Below are 13,426 nucleotides of genomic sequence, written 5' to 3'. Positions count from 1 at the left end.
CTGAGACCATGATGCACATTAATGTAGGGGTCTTAGTAGGTCACAGGGGATCTTCATTTTTCTCTGACTTGAAATGAAAGCTAAAGTAAAAATGATTGTACACTGGCAGGCCATTCTTCAGGGCAATTCAGCCAGGTCAGTCCAAGGTCGTAGACTGTGCAACAGAAATCAGATACATAGAAGATATTAAGAAGAATCTTAATCTCTGTTCTGCATATGTTTGATTTCTTCATCTCTACCCTGTCCCCTCTTATTCAAATATACTTCATAAACTCACCTCAGCCTATCCACTGTATCTTTAATATTTACTGCATCAACTAGCATTTTTATACTTTCTTTAAAGTAAGTTTTATATATTTTTTTAATTTAAAGAAATATTGCTTTTTGTAAATTATGGTTGTTTGCATTAATTTCATGGGTTCATATGAATATTTTGTCTGAAGGTTTTAAGATTATTAATTTCTTTCACATGTTTAAATGTACATCTGTTTATTAAAATCCTTCCTTTAAATCTTGTTGCTTTAGCCTTTAACTTTTATTTTATCTTTTTCCTAGTTATGTTTACCTGTTTAAAATTATTTATTTTAATATTTTTTGTTATTTTACTCTGAAATTTTAATTTTATCTTATCTTTTTTTTTCTTATTCTAATTTTCATCTGGATTTTCTCCTTTTCCTCTGCTGTTTTCATTTACTGCATAATTTTTGCTTTTATTATTGCTGTCAGGATTATGACTATAATGATGGTAATATGGAAAAAGTCCAAACCATCAAGGGGAGGCTAGGGCATTCTTACCCACAGACTTTCCTAATGGAACCCTCTGACTTACCAAGGGGATCTGCTAACTCATTAAAGAATGGTTCCCCAAGAAACTCACCCTGGGAAAGCTAGTTAATTCTACCCCAGGCTATAAATCACCATGCAGGTGTCACTCTTGATTTATTAGGATGATATTGCTCCCTGATAGCTCATATCATTCAGTCATAGCATGAGAGATTGTTTTAAAACACCATTGTCAACAATGTGAATAACTACTGTATTGTAGGTGCAGGAGGCACACATGGTATAGTTTGCCATCATTCAGAAAAAAGATGTCATGTGGAGTGTTCCAATGCAGATAAACCTTCCATGTGCTGACCTGACCTTGTGAAAGGGAATACTTTGTACTGAACATCCTGATAAAAAGGGAATAAAAGTGTACCATTAAATACTAGTTTTATCAGGATACTTGTCTTTGGTGGCTTTCTGTTTTTACTGTCTTCATTTTTGATTGATATAATCCACTTTCTATTATCTAGCAACTCTCTACTAGTATCAAGTATTTAATAATTATTTTATATGGATAGTATAAAACCCATGTCCCAATTTGTGTCCCTCTCCTGAACTACAGATCTTTGTATTCAATTGTCCAGAGGACACATCCACCTATATATTTAATATGTATCTTTAATTCAGTGTGTTTACAACTTTACTTACTAACTTTGTTTTCCACCAGTCTTCCCAAGAATCATTTCTTCTTGAATTTCATGTCTCAGGGAATCAATTTTCCATGGGAGAATCCAAGGTTTCTTGACTCCTCCTCTTTCTTCCATCCCACAATCTGTTTTCCAATTCTATCAAGTCTACTTTGCTAATTGCTCTACATCTCACAAAACTAGTCCATCTCCCTTTCCATTTTGTTGGAATGATCACCAAAGTGTCTTACCTGGAATATCAGTTATCAATGTATTGTCTCTCAGTTCCAAATTCACTCTGCATTGCCTTCTCTGCAAAAATATATCTTGGATCTTTAAATTATTATTATTATTATTATTATTATTATTATTATTTGGCAGTTGGAACAATTTTAAGCTTTTCCAGTGAAGATTTTGGGCAGACATTGTAAGAGGAACAAGTTTTTACTTCCTTGTTTTGGTGTGTTAGCATAGGTGGCTTCTTTATGACCCAGTCTTGTAGTTCATAGTGACCAGGTTTTTTCTGTGGCATACTTCCTTAAGTGGTTTTGTAGCAGAGTGCTTCAGCAAGATATTTCCAAATCAACAGCTTTCTCAGCACCATAAAGGACATATTTCCAGCAAGTTCCACAGGTACAACACCATAACTTCTTTGACATGCAATGATGCAGAACCACTCCCTCCAATATAGTCTGTGTCAGTTCTGGATGGAAAATTGAGGGGTGGAAGAAGGACCTGGACCTCTTCCTTGGGTCTTTTATCCCAGCCTTAGTGATAAATGTATACAGTAAAACCTTGGATTGCAAGTAACTTGTTCTGTGAATGTTCCACAAGACTAGCAAACATTTCTAATAAATTTTAACTTGATAAATGAGCGATGTCTTGCAATATGAGTATTACATGGCTCCGAGCATCACATGATCACAACTGAACCAATGGTTCTTCTCTCTCGCTCACTGTGGGATTGTGGGTGATCACCTCCCATGCTCAGATGCTCAGTCTCAGGCTGTGGTGTTTGGCAGAAATCAATGATTTTTCAGAATCTTGGAAGGTGCCAACAACTGGCACTACTTTATTGTTTGCTACTTCAAAGCACCTGTGGACAGTCCTTTGCTTTTCCATACAAGAGTAAGCTTAGGAATGCTTTGCTTCACCCTAGGTCAGGCTGCCTGCAGATATAGACCCTTTCCTCTGTTTCCTCTGTTTATTGCCAGTTACATAAGAAGAGTTTATTAATACTGTTCTATAGTCAATATCCATGTGAGTCTATAAAATGGCCCCCATGAAGAAAAAGGCTGAAAAGAAAGGCAGTAAGAAGAAGGAGATGAATACAGTGAAAGTTAAAAAGGAAATCATTGAGAAGTATGAATGAGATATGCGAGTTGCCGAAATTGCAAGATTTTATAAGAAATCTATGTCTGCATCTCAACTGCAGAGGAGGAGGAGAAAAAGATGGAGGAATCCCTCACTTCAAATGAGTTTAGGGAGATGTGTTAAAATGTGGGAAACAGTGCAAAATTTGGAGAAAACACCATCCGAATAAGGTTGTAACATTGCAAGTGATGAATCTGTTTAATGACAGTGCAATGTCCCATTTCCGCGAAATTCACAAAAGGAAGCAAAAGCAAGCACCATTGGATAGGTTCCTTGTTAAAGTTACAGGAAAAGAAAAAGATTCCACTGAACCAATAGACACCAGTGATTCTGTTAGTGATAGTGAACGTCATCCTAAACAATAACCCTCCTCTGTCTTGTCTCCCTCACACCAGTCACAAAGGTTTCCTAAGGTAAGTGCAGGTTAATTTGTTTATTTTTCTTCTCATTTTGTATTTTCTTTATTTTTTGTAGTATATTACAGTATTGTAATCATTTTTATATGAATATTTTTGGTCTGTGGAACAAATCATCTGAGTTTCCATTATTTCTTCTGGGGAAATTCGCTTTGATGTACAAGTGCTTTTTATTACAAGCATGCTTCTGGAATGAATTATGCTCTCAAACCAAGGTTTTACTGTGTGTGTGTATGTATACAAAGAGAGAGAGAGAGAGAGAGAGAGAGAGAGAGAGATGTACTTCGCCCTTTGGTATTTGTGTCTGCTCCTTCCATTTGCTATTCCTATATGTATTTTTTAAAGTTCTCTTTATCTTTTAAAAGCCTATTCCCTGTTAGTCCATCCTTTGTTGTAGTTAATACTTGTGTATATTAAACTTCCCCTGTTCAAATTGCTATGTTGTTTCTCTCTCTTGATTTGTCCAGACTTCATAGATAACTATCATACCAGTCCTCCAATTTCCTATCTTTCCAACACTTTGATTCGTTTTCTCCTTTGATCCAGAAAAAGTGAAATGGACACAGTTCAGTAGCTTGTATCTCTCCTCTGGGATTTTGGAGAGATTTCCACCCCAGCTTGAAATGCCCTTCTTCCTCTCTTGCACCTTCCATTTGGCTAATAATTACCACAATCACTAAACTAGGCACTGGGGACTCAGCAATGAAAATAATAGTGTCTGCCCTCATGGAGCCTATATTGTTATGTATGGAAACCGACAATAAACAAATATAGGTATCTATGTTTAAGGGCAAAATAAGTGCTTTGAGAAAAAAAATATTGCAAGTTAGAGGAGGTATGACTGTTGCTCGTATGAGGTACTGTATTCCTGAGAATAGGCTGGTTATACTGTGATAACAATCAGACCCCAGATCTCAGATTTACTATGACCAACATTACATGTCATTCCAAGCCATGTTGTTCTAGCCCAAGGGCTCAGGTTGACAGAATAGCTTCTATGCAGATCTGGGCAGTGGGAAATGAGATAGTGGTAACAATATAAAGGTTTGTAAAGGTTTGTAAAGCTTCTGCTTGGAAGAACACATGTCACTTATCTTCACACGTTATTGGACAAAACAAGTCATATGGCCAAACGTAAAGTCAAATCTCCTGCGGGGATTGTGTACAAGAATATATTGTATTGTATATATTCTTGTGAATATATTGTGTACAAGAATACAATCTAACATAGGTGATAAAATCTTTTATGAGAAATTTGGGAGCCCGGGTGGCTCAGTCAGTTAAGTGTGTGACTCTTGATTTTGGCCCAGGTCATGATCTCACAGTTCTCGAGTTTGAGCCCTGCGTGGAGCCCCACCTGTAGCTCAGCACTGCAAGTGCAGAGCCTGCTTGGGATTCTCTCTCTGCCCCTGTTCTCGCTCTCTCTCTCTCTCTCTCTCCCTCTCTCTCTCTCTCTCTTTCAAAATAAGTAAGTAAACTTAAAAAAAAAACTTTATGAAAATGTTATATTGGATCAGCAAGACCTGAAAGAAGGAAAATAAGGAGCTATGAGGAGATCCAGGGGCAGATCCCTCTGTAATAGGCACAAAAAGACCACTTTTATTCTTTTTGTTTTAAGTGAAAACACTTTAGCTGCAGAGAAAATGATTCTTTTAATAGTAATTCTCTTGACAGTAATTGCTGTGATATGTCATGTCATGTATAGTTAGCATGTGAAGAAAATGAATCAGGCACATTTCCTAATAATAATTATTCTGGTGAATGGTGATTCAAATAGACAAGAGGATAGGAGCTTCCTTAAGTGCTTATCTGCCTTGAAACTTAATGTAAGTCTTGTGTTTTAAACATAATATCCTAAAAGTATGTTTTTGTAAAACAGTTTATCAGATATACCTCAGCTTTTGCACTGAGAAATTCTTATTAAAACCTTTGTTAGTCAACTGATCTTTTTCTAAAATGAGTCTTTATGTTTATATAGAGGCAGAATTTATGAATCAATACAAATTGAATTTGATGTGATATCTTATACAAATATTTAACATTGTATAAAAATTTAATGAAAATCATTCATCTATATTTATAATCTATGTATACGTAACATAACCACTTTATCTCATATTTGCCATATTAATATTCCACTTTGGTTATATGAATAAATGTGAGCTTTTACTAATTATATGCTAACTTCTGAGCTTTTCTATGGCAAAACTTATTTTTAATGTTTTATTTCTAATGTTTAATGTAATGAATAATTTATAAACTATTGCAGTCATAGTGATATATAAGCCTGGCTAACCACTGTTTATAGGTTACTGTGTGGCTCTTATCTTCATGAAATTTTGAGCATGGAGCTCTTTTAGTGAAAATATTTCACTACGTTTGAATATTCTTTGTTGGCTTAAATATGAGAACTCTTCTAAAACTAATGCTTTTCAGCAACATGTTTCTATAAGATTATCCAGTAAATTTACTAGCATGGCATTGTCCATAACATTCTCATATTTTTTAGTTGCTCCCATTCTATTTATAATTGCTTTTATTCCAGACTCCGTAACTTTGTTTCCTCTCTTGATTAGAGTTGTCAGAGCCTTGTCAATATACTATAATTTAAAGAACTAAACCTTAGCTCTATCAGTTGTATAGTTACCCAGTTTTCTTAGCACTTTGAATTTTTCCTAATTTTCTGTTTCTTTCATTTATTTATTTTCTGTATCCCCAAGTTAAAGGCTCAGAAGTGCCACCAGAAGCTCCCAAGGCCTTTTCATTACCTCTCCATTTCCTTCACTATTTTCTCTCTTTGTATATGTCCTGTTGAGGACACCATTTTACCCCCCTCCCCCAATGTGGTCATGGAGACATTCCTTTTCATTACCAAGGATTTAAGCATAGGATAGCAATACAAGAGTGCTACAATGAAGAACCCCACATGATGTATTGTTTTAATTCAAACTTTTATCTCTTTGTTTCACACAGATCCCTTCTAATCTTTTCCAACTTACTAACTTTTATGCCCAGATTCCACTTTTATTTAATCTTTGCCTCCCCGCTTTTGTTCATACATTCTTAAAGTGAAAATCTACTGGGGACACCTGGGCGACTGAGTTGGTTAAGCATCCAACTCTTGGTTTCGGCTCAGGTCATGATCTCACATGGTTCATGTGATCGAGCCCCACATTGGGCTCCATGCTGACAGTGCAGAGCCTGCTTGGGATTCTCTCCTTCTCTTTCTGCCTATCTCTCTCTCTCTCAAAATAAATAAATAAACTTTAAAAAATGTGAAAAAAAATCATAAAAGAGTGTATATTAGAAGATAAAGGAAGTGTTCTAGTTTACTTCTCCTCACTTTCCATGCCTCAAAATTGGTAAATGGCATTTTTCTTTGAAGTCAGTTTACATTTTATGTTATATATAATAATTTCAGGATAGTAAGATCATTAGGGAATTCCAGTGTTATGTTATTCCTAATTGGTTAAAATACAAATGCTTGAAAATATATTCAGATACTGAAATTAAAGAGAAAAACCACATAATTTCAAATGTTATCCTAAGTCTTTATTAAAGCTCTATTTATGTGGAAGTCAGTTCATTAGGAAGGTGTTAATTAAACTCTCACGTATTGAATTTGAAAAGCAAAGACACCCTTGGCTAATAACATATTTACCTGAGTAAATCAGAAGATGTGTCTGCTCAATTACTCCACAAAAATACACGGTTTCAAAATATTTTCAATTTGTGAAGCATTTTTCACACTCAAGTGTAATCCTAAAATGTTTTTTGAAACTGTTATTTCAGTTTGAATATTAAATTAGGAATGATAAAATATTTGAAAAGTTTTAGTACACGTGTCTGAAATATTCCAGTTTAAGAACATCATCCTGATGATGCTTGTGTTAATACTTTTTTTGAGTCAGTTAATATTGATTCAGAAATACAGCATAGGTGTTTAGGAAGAAACACAGTCATAGATTTGTTAGCATCTCATGTCTCATTTGTTGGCAGCTGATTTTCCTTTTTTTAACATTGATCCAACCTCCCCCCCCAATATGCACATTAAGTATTAGTGTGTTGCTTTCATAATGAGATATACTATTTTTTTCATGTTGGAATTCTCTTCTTATTTTCAAAAGTACATTATTTTATATGCCAATAAACTCATCAGTAATATATTAATGATTGACCATAGACATGCCACTTATTATCTTTTATTAAACTATTATAGAGTCCCAATGATTTGTCTAATAGATTTATCTAGAATCCATATTGATGGGACTGTACTACCTCCCTTTATCTCTCTTCCAGATTGCTTCTGTAAGTGATGAAATTTCATGCTTTTTATTTTACTTTTAAGAGTGCTCCAGAGAACATGCAGAATAAGCTGAATAAAAGGCAATGTATGATGTTGCCTACCGTCTGATGCTAAGCTCCATGTCTGGGCCATAATAAGCAAACAAATATATTTGTTAAATGAATGTTGACTATAAACCTCCTTGTAGTTCTTTTGTATTAAATGTTATTTAAAACTTTTTTACATCTTTTTATTCCCTTATTTTCATTCTCAGTTAATACTGAAGCTAGCAATAGATAACATTTATTTAGTGGTTGTGTGTGTGTGTGTGTGAGAGAGAGAGAGAGAGAGAGAGAGAAAGAGAGAGATTACGGACACAAGTTTGTTAGGTTCATATTTCCCCAAAATTTTATATAAAGAACCTATCAGTGAATGCAAGTGGTTTTTTTTTTAAGTCATGCGACTAATGAGAATCAGAACCAGAATTAAATCTCAGCTCTGCCTGAGTGTTTCCATTGTTTTCTGCTTCTAAAACTTTTTATCTGCAGTACCAGTAATAACAGAGGATATTTATATTACTTCTCTGTGTAATACTAAGGGGCAGAGATAGGATTTGAAACCATGCAGTATAGCTTTAGAATTTGTTCTCCCAAGCATTCTTCTTAAATTCAGAGGGAGAATATGAGCATGCACCTCCCAATGAAAGCAGGTTATTTCATGTTTTACCTATGGTACATTGGACTAAGATACACATCCTTCCACATCTTTACAAAACATGCTTGAGGAATATTAGATAAAATAAGTTTGGTTGAATAAAGTTTCGTGTCATAAAATGTGGCATTGGGGTTGTAGGCATGCAGATAAATTGTGGTGCATAATAGCTGAATGAAGACAGGACCAAGAAGAAAGCCTAGGTACTGAGTTCTAGGGAGATAGTTGGAAATATTAAAGATGTGGGAGGGAAAGAGAGATAGCAATGGATTTATAGTATGTAATGTCTTTGGTCTACACATGAAATGTACCATATTCACCAGAACTTTGGAGTTGAATGGGGCTAGAGGGGGATAAGGTAGAAAAGTGGTTAAAAACAGAGTAGTGTTGTAAGTTGTGTTCAGGTCAAGACCAAAATCTGCTAAAATAGGCACAGCTACATATTTATTATCTTTCCTAATACTTAATGCAAAAGTTTGCTCTCCATAACTTGTATGCTTTCATGTATCAATAATGGTCCTGGCTCTTACAAAAAGCTTCAAAATTGATGATCCTAAAAGGTGTTCCCTGTTTATCATGAAGGTTTTCCTATCTTCGCTGCAAAACTTATCTACAATACAACGTCGCTTCTTCAATAAACATCCCAGAGAGAAAGAGAACATATCAATATATCATTTTGAGGGTAAAAAGAAAAAAAGAGAGATACAGGGAAATAAGGCCTTGCCCAAAATTGTGTATTTATAATGACATTTCTGGTTGAGAATCCAGGATTCTAAACCCTTGTTCTTATAGATAAAATAAAGATCCCACAAAAAGTTCAGGTTAGAAGCATATATAACTACACTATTTGAAAAGCTAATCTGCTTGATATTGAGCCCAAAATCCAAATGGAGAATTTTTTTTTTTTAAACCTCTGAAGTTTAGAACTAAAATCTTCTCTTGGACTGAAATAAGACATGTGGTTGTTGGTACATAGATCATGTTTATTTTCCTATTTTAATAATTTTTATATCATTCTGTTCTCTATCACGTTGAAAAGAAATCTGATTTCTATTGCTTTAAAAAATACCTTAACTTATTTTTCATTAGTTTCTAACTTCTACATTAGGAGTTTTTCTATCTTCCTTACCTCAGCCGCAATTTGTAGACTTTACTCTCCTTGTCTGATGCAATCAGTGTAAATGAAATGGAGAATCGAAAGGTCAATACCTTTCTAATCCAGGAAACACCATCTCATTTTTACTTTCTCCAATTTCTCCTAAGCCATAAGTCTTTGTTCATCAGTGATTAAAATTTTGGAACCATTGTGATTTTAAAAGTATAGACTTTTTTTTTCTGTTTAATGCTCTGTAACATCAAAGTTTTTCTTGGAACATTATAGCAAAAGAGCAGCTCACTCTAATTTGTAAGACTAGGTTGATTTTATTTTTCATTTAAAAAAAACCCTGCATTCCTTATTTAAACAGCAAATTACAATAGTGTTCCAATTAAAAAAATATGTAATGAATTAGGTTGGCCTTTAAAATTAATGAAACTTCATTTCATATTTTACCATATTAAAATATATTTAAATATATTTCTAAATAAGCCTTATGTGCATTAATACCTATATCCTGAATAAAATCCTTAAATGAGTGAAAAATATTCAATTGGCAGTTGATAAAAATTTCTGGTATAACTGTTCCTGCCAATCTATGATTTCTAAGTAGTTTTTATATAGAAAAGATATGTACAAAACAATTACAACGGAAGATTATTTCTTGGCAAAGATTTTAATTTCTCACCAATTGTTATCACTTTCTCCCTGTTAGTAATGGAACCTTCCATGCCCAACCTCTATCAAGTTCTATGGATAAAGCTATAAAAAACTTTTCGTACCATTAGGTACGGCTGTGTAAAGAAACCCCTGCTATGGGAATGTAAGCACATGTGTTGTGTGAAACTCTCATGTCATTTCCATAAAAGGAAACTGCTCATCATTTATTTTACCCTTCATTCTCTTCCACTGGCTGTAAGCTGGAGACTCCCGTCACTGCCACCTTAGACCAGGAGTGGGAAATCACCTTTTGAGGAGAGTAGAAGTTACTATTAACCTGGGTGTCTATATGAAGACATGAAGTAAAGCTGTTCTTAATAAGTTGCCTACCTGGAAATTGTGCGAAAGAGAAATAATCGTCTGTATTACTTAAGCTGCATCCACTGCAAACACAGCAGTATGGATGAATATGATTATATTGCAAAACAAAAAGTGAAGCACTACAATATTCTTTGTCTCTAAAATAATTCCACTGTACATGTATACTCTATAACCAAAATATCAACAAGCTTCTAATTCAAAATTTCAAAAGTTCATATAACCTTTTATCTCTCTGGAAAAGAGTAATTAGTTATGAGTGCTCAAAAATGAAATAAACTTAGATATGATTATCTTTGTTAACATAGTATTATAATCATGGATAGTTTTATTATAGAATAATGAATACCCATTCAAATGAGTTTAAGTAAAATAGAAATGTATTATAATATGGAAAATATGAAGAAATTAATTGCAAGAAATACAATGTGGCCACAATATAAGTGTAAGTTTGCAGTTTCTCCATTGCTTTGTGTAGCTGTGAATCTTTTCATATCATTTATTTATATACATTTGTTCAATTTTCCTCTTGAAGACTAGCTTCTCAGGCAGGTTGTTTCATTTTTGTTTTCCTTAATTTTGACTTGACCATTCATTGCTTTAGCCATCATCGGCACCAACAATGCCAATAATATGAACACTCTTAACACTAATATTTACATCTAACTAATTCACACTTCTATCAACATTCCAAATTCTGAGAAGAAAAACAAAATGATTTGCCCATACAGGATCAGGTATTCATTCCCAAGCTCCTCAGTCCTCTCCTTTATCTAAAGGGAGGTTGGGTATGGGTACATTATCTGAAGAGACAATAACTGGGATCTCCAGCAACAGACTTTAAAAAACAGAAATTATATAGGCTGGAGGGAATTATGTTTTAGGTAAGTCTTAGGTGCTCTAAAGCATAAAACATGTCTATGAGGAAAGGAGCACATACATGGGTTAATTATTTATATACAGAATCATTATTTAAAATGAAAATTAGGTTTGTGTGTCTTCTATATTGATGGCCATTGTACTAATGGTGATCAACTGAAGTTTGCAAAACAATGTCTGGAGGAAGAAGTAGTGGTTACTATAAAGGTGAATACTGCAATTAATTTGCATGAAAAGTATTTCCTTAGGAGTTTCAATTATTTAAAAAATTTCCATAACAATACTGTGTGTCTTCAAACAGACCACCTTGACTTGACCTCTTTGATCAACCTTCTTTAGCCATTTCACCCAATCAAGTCATAGTCTCAAATCGATTTTTTAGAGTTTTTCCTTGATTTACTGTATCTACTTTTATAAAAAGAAATAGCCTTAACATATTTTCTGTAATTCATATAGTTCTTCTATGAATTTGATTGTTAATAAAATCCAGTGAATTCATTTATTTTTTGCATTATTTACCACCTAAGAAAAAGTGGGATTGTTAAAAAAAAATAAAGTTGCTAGTTGGGTTAGAGAGATATATTTGTGGTTCTGTGTTTACACTAGTATGCATTCTGTGTGGAGGGAAAGAAATCATTATGTAATATCAGGATTTTTTTTCTTTTCATAGTTATTGTATCTACTTATAAGTAATAACCAAGCCCATACTTGAGATGAATTTTAGGTTGTCTATTTAAAAAATGCATTTTAAATTGTAATGGGGTAAGGCATTATATGGATTTTTGGAATTAAACAATTTTGAAATTAAACAGTTCCATGAGGACATTACTGACTCAACGATGATACTATATAGAAGCTTAAATGGTTGGATCCTTTTATCTGACTTGCCAAATATGCAGGTACCTGCTCTTTGTTGAAAGTGGATGTACTAATTTTATATATATATATATATATATATATATACACACACACACACACACACATATAAATACATAAAAATATATAGATGTATATATTTTAGATAAACAGATCTACAATTACATGGATTCTGGTCTCCATTATTCTAGCACTCCTTTTGCTTAACATACCATGAAGAATCTTGTACTTCTCTAATAGATCATAGTAATATAGATGGGGTAGAACTTTTCTCTAAGGTAGAGAGCACACACGATATATTACCTCTTAACACATTTTAATATTACATATAATTAGAATGTTAAATGCCACCAACTACACTTTATAAATTACAGCTAATGTACTTCTCACCAAAGAGTTGCTCACCTGCAGAGCAACCATCATATTTAAAGCCCATTTCCAAGTCTTCGTATGCCCTCAAGGAGAAGAGAGGCTAAAGTAATGATACTACTGGAACTGCACGTAATCAGCTCCTATAAAAACATCTAGCCCTGATTCCAATTATGTTAATTCATTGCAGCGAGACTGTACATTTCAATCACCAAAAGGTTCAGCGCCTTTTGGAAGCCTCTTGGCAGCAGGGGCAGTCCCCATGAAAGTATTTAGCAAATCCTTTTGTGATGCATGAGGGGTTTAAAGTGGTAATAAACCAATCCCTTTACATTGATAAATTTCTCTTAAGTCAATGAGGGCTTTGCTGGGACTGAAGACTGAAGACTTTTTTTTTTTCTTCAGTTCAGGCTCCAGAAGAATCTTGGAAAATGTATAATAATACAGACATCATTTCAATGTCTGGAGCCACTTGAGGGCAAGGGAATCATAATTCATGTGAAACAAACAGTTTAAATCTGAGCCACCTAATTTCAGTCCCTTAGAAATGCTAGTGGTGCTTTTTCTGCAGCATTTTGTAATTTAAATGTGTCACTGCTTCATTTCTGTACACGTAATAGAGCACTCAAGACACATTTATTGTGTTGTGGAAAGGGATATACTGTAATATTTTTTGCTTTATCAGTAAAGCTCCTTTGTAATAAGGAAGTTGATTTTTACATCTGTAGCAGAGTCTTTAGCATAGAATTTTACTGAAGCAGAAGCACAATTATATTTGGACACCCAGAAAGGACATACGTGGTAAAAGGATAAGCTTAGTATGAGTATTAACCTACTGCCTGACGTAATTCCTTGTTGTGGAGTAAGTGGATAATTTACTTCAATTTTTTTTTTCTAAACACAAAACCATTTGTTAGTGACTAAATAT

The sequence above is a fragment of the Lynx rufus genome, unplaced genomic scaffold (assembly GCF_022079265.1).
Source record: "Lynx rufus isolate CCGP_SWC_20201006 ecotype Redwood Valley unplaced genomic scaffold, mLynRuf1.p SCAF_7, whole genome shotgun sequence".
NCBI classification, from domain to species: Eukaryota; Metazoa; Chordata; class Mammalia; order Carnivora; family Felidae; genus Lynx; species Lynx rufus.
The sequence above is the reverse complement of the archived record's forward strand: the minus strand, read 5'-3'. Positions refer to the sequence as shown.